This window comes from Oncorhynchus tshawytscha, linkage group LG09 (genome assembly GCF_018296145.1).
Source record: "Oncorhynchus tshawytscha isolate Ot180627B linkage group LG09, Otsh_v2.0, whole genome shotgun sequence".
Taxonomy (NCBI): Eukaryota; Metazoa; Chordata; class Actinopteri; order Salmoniformes; family Salmonidae; genus Oncorhynchus; species Oncorhynchus tshawytscha.
The window spans coordinates 12,705,038-12,715,553 of NC_056437.1; positions in this window are offsets into that span (position 1 = coordinate 12,705,038).

Below are 10,516 nucleotides of genomic sequence, written 5' to 3' on the forward strand. Positions count from 1 at the left end.
TCTCTACTATGGAGTCAATCAGGGAGTGGACATTCTCTACTATGGAGTCAATCAGGGAGTGGACATTCTCTACTATGGAGTCAATCAGGGAGTGGACATTCTCTACTATGGAGTCAATCAGGGGAGTGGACATTCTCTACTATGGAGTCAATCAGGGAGTGGACATTCTCTACTATGGAGTCAATCAGGGAGTGGACATTCTCTACTATGGAGTCAAACAGGGAGTGGACATTCTCTACTATGGAGTCAATCAGGGGAGTGGACATTCTCTACTATGGAGTCAATCAGGGAGTGGACATTCTCTACTATGGAGTCAAACAGGGAGTGGACATTCTCTACTATGGAGTCAATCAGGGGAGTGGACATTCTCTACTATGGAGTCAATCAGGGAGTGGACATTCTCTACTATGGAGTCAATCAGGGAGTGGACATTCTCTACTATGGAGTCAAACAGGGGAGTGGACATTCTCTACTATGGAGTCAAACAGGGGAGTGGACATTCACACATAGACTCACACACAGTCGTTAACAGAAGCACATATAACTAAAACGTTCCCTCACACAAACAAAACCCCAAAACACACAATAGGTTCTGACCTACACCAGAAAGCCTATTAAATAGAGTGGAGAGAACGAGGATGTGCCTCCTCAGAAAACCCTACACTACAGTTTACACTCTGATATCTAATCATTCCTACAAATTCAGACACAAATTCTTCACTTGTAAAACTATTTTTATAAAACACCTGACTACGTAGTTGTTTACTTCAAGAGAATAGAATTACCTCTATTTCAAAGTCCCAGACTATACAGTTGTGTTACGTCCGTTGTTGGAATGAGACCAAGGCGCAGCGTGGTTAGCGTACATCTTTCTTTATTTCGATGAACACCAAAAAAACAACAAAAGATAAACGAACGTAACGTTCTGCAGAATACACAGTAACTGTCCAAAAACAAGATCCCACACATTTTCTATGGGATTGAGGTCAGGGATTTGTGATAGCCACTCCAATACCTTGACTTTGCTGTCCTTAAGCCATTTTGCCTCAACTTCGAAGTATGCTTGGGGTCATTGTCCATTTGGAAGACCCATTTGCGACCACGCTTTAACTTCCTGACTGATGTCTTGAGATGTTGCTTTAATATATCCACATCATTTTCAATCCTCATGATATCATCTATTTTGTGAAGTTCACCAGAGTCTCCTGCAGCAAAGATCCCCCACAACATGATGCTGCCACCTCCGTGCTTCAAGGTTGGGATGGTGTTCTTCGGCAGGCAAGCCTCCCCCTTTTTCCTCCAAACATCACGATGGTCATTATGCCCAAACAGTTCTATTTTCGTTTCATCAGACCAGAGGATATTTCTCTAAAAAGTACGATCTTTGACCCCATGTGCAGTTGCAAACTGTAGTCTCGCTTTTTTATAGCAGTTTTGGAACAGTGGCTTCCTCCTTGCTGAGCAGCCTTTCAGGTTATGCCAATATTGGACTCGTTTTACTGTGGATATAGATACTTTTGTACCTGTTTCCTCCAGCATCTTCACAACATCCTTTGCTGCTGTTCTGGGATTGATTTGCACTTTTTCACACCAAAGTACGTTCCTCTCTAGGACACAGGGGCGGCAGGGTAGCCTAATGGTTAAGGCATTGGACTAGTATTGCAAGTTCAAACCCCCGAGCTGACAAGGTTCAAATCTGTCATTCTGCCCCTGAACAGGCAGTTAACCCACTGTTCCTAGGCTGTCATTGAAAATAAGAATTTGTTCTTAACTGACTTGCCTAGTTAAATAAAACGATGACAGAATGCATCTCCTTCCTGAGTGGCTGCGTGGTCCCATGGTGTTCATACTTGCGTACTATTATTTGCACAGATGAACGTGGTAACTTCAGGCATTTGGAAATTGCTCCCAAGGATGAACCACACATTTTTTTCTGAGGTCTTGGCTGATTTCTTGTGATGTCAAGCAAAGAGGCACTGAGTTTGAAGGTAGGCCTTGAAATACATCCGCAGGTACACCTCCAATTGACTCAAATGATGTCAATTAGCCTATCAGAAGCTTCTAAAGCCATGACATAATCATCTGGAATTTTCCAAGCTGTTTAAAGGCACAGTCAACTTAGTGTATGTAAACATCTGACCCACTGGAATTGTGATACAGTGAATTATAAGTGAAATAATCTGTCTGTAAACAATTGTTGGAACAATGACTTGTGTCATGTACAAAGTAGAAAACTATAGTTTGTTAACAAAAAATTTGTGGAGTGGTTGAAAAACTGGTTTTAATGACTCCAACCTAAGTGTATGTAAACTTCCAAATTCAAATGTGTCTATACTGATGTGTCTCTGAGGTGTTGTACTAAAGACTGTTGAGTTACAGTCAGTTCAACAGTAGTAGTCAGTAGTACTTCAGTAGTACGTCCTCTGGGGATAACCTAGCAGTTTTAGGAGACCTCCCCCTCCGTTTTACCCACCTTCACTTCCCTATCCCCACCAGAAGAGCCCCAGAACAGAGCCCCGGAACAGAGCCCCGGAACAGAGCCCAGGTTCAGAGCCCAGGTTCAGAGCCCCGGAACAGATCCCCGGAACAGAGCCCAGGTTCAGAGCCCCGGAACAGAACCCAGGTTCAGAGCCCAGGTTCAGAGCCCCGAAACAGAGCCCAGGAACAGAGACCAGGTTCAGAGCCCAGGTTCAGAGCCACGGAACAGAGCCCCGGAACAAAGCCCCGGAACAGAGCGCCGGTACAGAGCCCCAGAACAGAGCCCCGGAACAGAGCCCTGGAACAGAGCCCAGGAACAGAGCCCCGGAACAGAGCACCGCAACAGAGCCCAGGAACAGAGCCCAGGTTCAGAGCCCCAGGTTCAGAGCCCCGGAACAGAGCCCCGGAACAGAGCCCCGGTACAGAGCCCCGGAACAGAGCCCAGGTTCAGAGCCCCGGAACAGATCCCCGGAAAAGAGCCCCGGAACAGAGCCCCGGTTCAGAGGCCCGGAACAGAGCTCAGGTACAGAGCCCAGGAACAGAGCCCAGGTTCAGAGCCCAGGAACAGAGCCCAGGTTCAGAGCCCTGGAAGAGAGCCCAGGTTCAGAGCCCCGAACAGAGCCCTGGAACAGAGCCCCGGAACAGAGCTCAGGTTCAGAGCCCCGGAACAGAGCCCCGGAACAGAGCCCCGGAACAGAGCACAGGTTCAGAGCCCAGGTTCAGAGCCCCGGAACAAAGCCCCGAACAGATCCCCGGAACAGAGCACAGGTTCAGAGCCCCGAACAGATCCCCGGAACAGATCCACGGAACAGAGCCCAGGAACAGAGCCCAGAAACAGAGCCCAGGAACAGAGCCCAGGTTCAGAGCCCAGGTACAGTGCCAAGGAACAGAGCCCAGGTAGAGAGACCAGGAACAGAGTCCAGGAACAGAGCCTTGTAACAGAGCTCAGGTAAAGAGCCCCGGAACAGATCCCCGGAACAGAGCCCAGAAACAGAGCCCAGGAACAGAGCCCAGGTTCAGAGCCCAGGTACAGTGCCAAGGAACAGAGCCCAGGTAGAGAGACCAGGAACAGAGTCCAGGAACAGAGCCTTGTAACAGAGCTCAGGTTCAGAGCCCTGGAACAGAGCCCAGGAAGAGAGCCCAGGTTCAGAGCCCAGGTTCAGAGCCCTGGAACAGATCCCCGGAACAGAGCCCAGTAAAAGAGCCCAGGTTCAGAGCCCCAAAACAGATCCCCGGAACAGAGCCCCGGACCAGAGCCCCGGAACAGAGCCCTGGAACAGATCCCCGAACAGAGCCCCGGAACAGATCCCCGGAACAGAGCCCAGGTTCAGAGCCCCGGAACAGATCCCCGGAACAGATCCACGGAACAGAGCCCAGGAACAGAGCCCAGGAACAGAGCCCAGGTAGAGAGACCAGGAACAGAGCCCAGATTCAGAGCCCCGGAACAGATCCCCGGAACAGAGCCCCGGAACAGAGCCCCGGAACAGAGCCCAGGAACAGAGCCCAGGTTCAGAGCCCAGGTTCAGAGCCAGGAACAGAGCCCAGGTACAGAGCCCAGGAACAGAGCCCAGGAACAGAGCCCTGTAACAGAGCTCAGGTACAGAGCCCCGGAACAGATCCCCGGAACAGAGCCCAGAGGAACAGAGCCCAGGTTCAGAGCCCAGGAACAGAGCCCAGGTTCAGAGCCCAGGTTCAGAGCCCAGGAACAGAGCCCCAGAACAGAGCTCAGGTACAGAGCCCAGGTTCAGAGCCCAGGAACAGAGCCCAGGTTCAGAGCCCCGGAACAGAGCTCAGGTACAGAGCCCAGGAACAGAGCCCAGGAACAGAGCCCCGGAACAGAGCCCCAGGAACAGATCCCCGGAACAGATCCCAGGAACAGAACCCCGGAACAGAGCCCAGGAACAGATCCCCAGGAACAGAGCCCAGGAACAGAGCCCAGGAACAGAGCCCAGGATCAGAGCCCAGGTTCAGAGCCCACGGAACAGATCCCAGGAACAGAGCCCAGGAACAGTGCCCAGGAAGAGAGCCCAGGTTCAGAGCCCAGGAACAGAGCCCAGGAACAGATCCCCGGAACAGAGCCCAGGAACAGAGCCCAGGTTCAGACCTCAGATTCAGAGCCCAGGAACAGAGCCCCGGAACAGAGCCCCAGGAACAGAGCCCAGAATTCAGAGGCCCGGAACAGAGCCCCGGAACAGAGCCCCGGAACAGAGCCCAGGTTCAGAGCCCGGCACAGAGCCCCGGAACAGAGCCCAGGAACAGATCCCCAGAGGAACAGATCCCAGGTTCAGAGCCCCGGAACAGAGCCCAGAACAGAGCAGATCCCCGTAACAGAGCCCAGGTTCAGAGCCCAGGTACAGAGCCCAGGAACAGAGCCCAGGTACAGAGCCCAGGAACAGAGCCCAGGTAGAGAGACCAGGAACAGAGTCCAGGAACAGAGCCCTGTACCAGAGCTCAGGTACAGAACCCCGGAACAGATCCCCGGAACAGAGCCCAGGAACAGAGCTCAGGTTCAGAGCCCAGGAAGAGAGCCCAGGTTCAGAGCCCAGGTTCAGAGCCCAGGAACAGAGCCCCAGAACAGAGCTCAGGTACAGAGCCCAGGTTCAGAGCCCAGGAACAGAGCCCATGTACAGAGCCCAGGTTCAGAGCCCCGGAACAGAGCCCAGGTTCAGAGCCCCGGAACAGAGCCAGGTACAGAGCCCAGGAACAGAGCCCAGGTTCAGAGCCCCGGAACAGAGCCCCAGAACAGAGCCCAGGAACAGAGCCCAGGAACAGAACCCTGGAACAGAGCCCAGGAACAGATCCCGGAACAGATCAGAGCCCCGGAAGAGAGCCCAGGAACAGAGCCCAGGAACAGAGCCCAGGATCAGAGCCCAGGTTCAGAGTCACGGAACAGATCCCAGGAACAGAGCCCAGGAACAGTGCCCAGGAAGAGAGCCCAGGTTCAGAGCCCAGGAACAGAGCCCCGGAACAGAGCTCAGGTACAGAGCACAGGTTCAGAGCCCAGGAACAGAGCCTAGGTACAGAGCCCTGGAACAGAGCCCCAGGAACAGATCCCCAGGAACAGAGCCCAGGTTCAGAGCCCAGGTTCAGAGCCCTGGAACAGATCCCCGGAACAGAGCCCCCAGAACAGAGCTCAGGTACTGAGCAAAGGTTCAGAGCCCAGGAACAGAGCCCAGGTTCAGAGCCCCGGAACAGAGCCCCAGAACAGATCCCCGGAACAGATCCCAGGAACAGAACCCCGGAACAGAGCCCCGGAACAGAGCTCAGGTACAGAGCCCAGGAACAGAGCCCAGGTTCAGAGCCCCGGAACAGAGCCCCAGAACAGATCCCCGGAACAGATCCCAGGAACAGAACCCCGGAACAGAGCCCCGGAACAGATCCCCGGAACAGAGCCCAGGAACAGAGCCCAGGATCAGAGCCCAGGTTCAGAGTCACGGAACAGATCCCAGGAACAGAGCCCAGGAACAGTGCCCAGGAAGGTTCAGAGCCCAGGTTCAGAGCCCCGGAACAGATCCCCAGGAACAGAGCCCAGGTTCAGAGAACAGAGCCCCGGAACAGAGCCCAGGTTCAGACCCCAGATTCAGAGCCCAGGTTCAGAGCCCCGGAACAGACAGAGCCCCGGAACAGAGCCCAGAGCCCAGAACAGAGCCCAGGAACAGAGCCCAGGAACAGAGCCCAGGTTCAGAGGAACAGAGCCCAGGAACAGATCCCCGGAACAGAGCCCAGGTTCAGAGCCCAGGCACAGAGCCCAGGAACAGAGCCCAGGATCAGAGCCCAGGTTCAGAGTCACGGAACAGATCCCAGGAACAGAGCCCAGGAACAGTGCCCAGGAAGAGAGCCCAGGTTCAGAGCCCCGGAACAGATCCCCGGAACAGATCCCCGGAACAGAGCCCCGGAACAGAGCCCAGGTTCAGACCTCAGATTCAGAGCCCAGGTTCAGAGCCCCGGAACAGAGCCCCGGAACAGAGCCCAGATTCAGAGCCCCGGAACAGAGCCCCGGAACAGAGCCCCGGAACAGAGCCCAGGAACAGATCCCCGGAACAGAGCCCAGGTTCAGAGCCCCGGCACAGAGCCCCGGAACAGAGCCCAGGAACAGATCCCCGGAACAGATCCCAGGTTCAGAGCCCCGGAACAGAGCCCAGGAGCAGATCCCGTAACAGAGCCCAGGTTCAGAGCCCAGGTACAGAGCCCAGGAACAGAGCCCAGGTACAGAGCCCAGGAACAGAGCCCAGGTAGAGAGACCAGGAACAGAGTCCAGGAACAGAGCCCTGTACCAGAGCTCAGGTACAGAACCCCAGAACAGATCCCCGGAACAGAGCCCAGGAACAGAGCCCAGGTTCAGAGCCCAGGAAGAGAGCCCAGGTTCAGAGCCCAGGTTCAGAGCCCAGGAACAGAGCCCCAGAACAGAGCTCAGGTACAGAGCCCAGGTTCAGAGCCCAGGAACAGAGCCCATGTACAGAGCCCAGGTTCAGAGCCCCGGAACAGAGCCCAGGTTCAGAGCCCCGGAACAGAGCTCAGGTACAGAGCCCAGGAACAGAGCCCAGGTTCAGAGCCCCGGAACAGAGCCCCAGAACAGAGCCCAGGAACAGAGCCCAGGAACAGAACCCCGGAACAGAGCCCCGGAACAGATCCCCGGAAGAGAGCCCAGGAACAGAGCCCAGGAACAGAGCCCAGGATCAGAGCCCAGGTTCAGAGTCACGGAACAGATCCCAGGAACAGAGCCCAGGAACAGTGGCCAGGAAGAGAGCCCAGGTTCAGAGCCCAGGAACAGAGCCCCGGAACAGAGCTCAGGTACAGAGCACAGGTTCAGAGCCCAGGAACAGAGCCTAGGTACAGAGCCCTGGAACAGAGCCCCGGAACAGATCCCCAGGAACAGAGCCCAGGTTCAGAGCCCAGGTTCAGAGCCCTGGAACAGATCCCCGGAACAGAGCCCCGGACCAGAGCCCCGGAACAGAGCCCCAGAACAGAGCTCAGGTACTGAGCACAGGTTCAGAGCCCAGGAACAGAGCCTAGGTACAGAGCCCAGGAACAGAACCCAGGTTCAGAGCCCTGGAACAGATCCCCAGGTTCAGAGCCCAGGTTCAGAGCCCAGGTTCAGAGCCCTGGAACAGAGCCTCGGAACAGAGCTCAGGTACAGAGCACAGGTTCAGAGCCCAGGAACAGAGCCTAGGTACAGAGCCCTGGAACAGAGACCAGGTTCAGAGCCCCGGAACAGATCCCCGGAACAGATCCCCGGAACAGAGCCCAGGTTCAGAGCCCCGGCACAGAGCCCCGGAACAGAGCCCAGGAACAGATCCCCGGAAGAGAGCCCAGGTTCAGAGCCCAGGAACAGAGCCCCGGAACAGAGCTCAGGTACAGAGCACAGGTTCAGAGCCCAGGAACAGAGCCTAGGTACAGAGCCCTGGAACAGAGCCCCGGAACAGATCCCCAGGAACAGAGCCCAGGTTCAGAGCCCAGGTTCAGAGCCCTGGAACAGATCCCCGGAACAGAGCCCCGGACCAGAGCCCCGGAACAGAGCCCCAGAACAGAGCTCAGGTACTGAGCACAGGTTCAGAGCCCAGGAACAGAGCCTAGGTACAGAGCCCAGGTTCAGAGCCCAGGTTCAGAGCCCTGGAACAGAGCCTCGGAACAGAGCTCAGGTACAGAGCACAGGTTCAGAGCCCAGGAACAGAGCCTAGGTACAGAGCCCTGGAACAGAGACCAGGTTCAGAGCCCCGGAACAGATCCCCAGGAACAGAGCCCAGGTTCAGAGCCCAGGAACAGAGCCCTGGAACAGATCCCCGGAACAGATCCCCGGAACAGAGCCCAGGTTCAGAGCCCCGGCACAGAGCCCCGGAACAGAGCCCAGGAACAGATCCCCGGAACAGATCCCAGGTTCAGAGCCCCGGAACAGAGCCCAGGAGCAGATCCCCGTAACAGAGCCCAGGTTCAGAGCCCAGGTACAGAGCCCAGGAACAGAGCCCAGGTAGAGAGACCAGGAACAGAGTCCAGGAACAGAGCCCTGTAACAGAGCTCAGGTACAGAACCCCGGAACAGATCCCCGGAACAGAGCCCAGGAACAGAGCCCAGGTTCAGAGCCCAGGAAGAGAGCCCAGGTTCAGAGCCCAGGAACAGAGCCCCAGAACAGAGCTCAGGTACAGAGCCCAGGTTCAGAGCCCAGGAACAGAGCCCATGTACAGAGCCCAGGTTCAGAGCCCCGGAACAGAGCCCAGGTTCAGAGCCCCGGAACAGAGCTCAGGTACAGAGCCCAGGAACAGAGCCCAGGAACAGAGCCTAGGTACAGAGCCCTGGAACAGAGCCCAGGTTCAGAGCCCGGAACAGATCCCCAGGAACAGAGCCCAGGTTCAGAGCCCAGGTTCAGAGCCCTGGAACAGATCCCCGGAACAGATCCCCGGAACAGAGCCCCGGACCAGAGCCCCGGAACAGAGCCCCAGAACAGAGCTCAGGTACTGAGCACAGGTTCAGAGCCCAGGAACAGAGCCTAGGTACAGAGCCCAGGAACAGAACCCAGGTTCAGAGCCCTGGAACAGAGCCCCAGGTTCAGAGCCCAGGTTCAGAGCCCAGGTTCAGAGCCCTGGAACAGATCCCCGGAACAGAGCCCCGGACCAGAGCCCAGGTTCAGAGCCCAGGTTCAGAGCCCCGGAACAGATCCCCGGAACAGAGCCCCGGAACAGATCCCCGGAACAAAGCCCATGTACAGAGCCCAGGAACAGAGCCCCGGAACAGAGCCCCGGAACAGAGCCCAGGTTCAGAGCCCAGGAACAGAGCCCATGTACAGAGCCCAGGAACAGAGCCCATGTACAGAGCTCAGGTACAGTGCCCAGGAACAGAGCCCAGGTTCAGAGCCCCGGAACAGATCCCCGGAACAGAGCCCAGGTTCAGAGCCCCAGAACAGATCCCGGAACAGATCCCCGGAACAGATCCCAGGAACAGAACCCCGGAACAGATCTCCGGAACAGAGCCCAGGAACAGAGCCCAGGTTCAGAGCCCAGGTTCAGAGCCGAGGAACAGAGCCCCTGAACAGAGCCCAGGTTCATAGCCCCGGAACAGATCCCAGGAACAGAGCCCAGGAAGAGAGCCCAGATTCAGAGCCCAGGTTCAGAGCCACGGAACAGAGCCTAGGAACAGAGCCCAGGAAGAGAGCCCAGGTTCAGAGCCCAGGTTCAGATCCCAGGAACAGAGCCCCAGAACAGAGCTCAGGTACAGAGCACAGGTTCAGCGCACAGGTTCAGAGCCCAGGAACAGAGCCTAGGTACAGAGACCAGGAACAGAGCCCAGGTTCAGAGCCCCGGAACAGATCCTCAGGAACAGAGCCCAGGTTCAGAGCCCAGGTTCAGAGCCCAGGTTCAGAGCCCCGGAACAGAGCCCAGGTTCAGAGCCCAGGTTCAGAGCCCAGGTTCAGAGTCCTGGAACAGATCCCCGGAACAGAGCCCCAGATTCAGAGCCCCGGAACAGATCCCCGGAACAGAGCCCCGGAACAGAGCCCAGGAACAGATCCCCGGAACAGAGCCCATGTACAGAGCCCAGGAACAAAGCCCCGGAACAGAGCCCCGGAACAGAGCCCAGGTTCAGAGCCCAGGAACAGAGCCTAGGTACAGAGCCCTGGAACAGAGACCAGGTTCAGAGCCCCAGAACAGATCCCCAGGAACAGAGCCCAGGTTCAGAGCCCAGGTTCAGAGCCCTGGAACAGATCCCCGGAACAGATCCCCAGAACAGAGCCCAGGTTCAGAGCCCCGGCACAGAGCCCCGGAACAGAGCCCAGGAACAGATCCCCGGAACAGATCCCAGGTTCAGAGCCCAGGAACAGAGCCCAGGTTCAGAGCCCAGGAAGAGAGCCCAGGTTCAGAGCCCAGGTTCAGAGCCCAGGAACAGAGCCCCAGAACAGAGCTCAGGTACAGAGCCCAGGTTCAGAGCCCCGGAACAGAGCCCAGGTTCAGAGCCCCGAAACAGAGCTCAGGTACAGAGCCCAGGAACAGAGCCCAGGAACAGAGCCTAGGTACAGAGCCCTGGAACAGAGCCCAGGTTCAGAGCCCCGGAA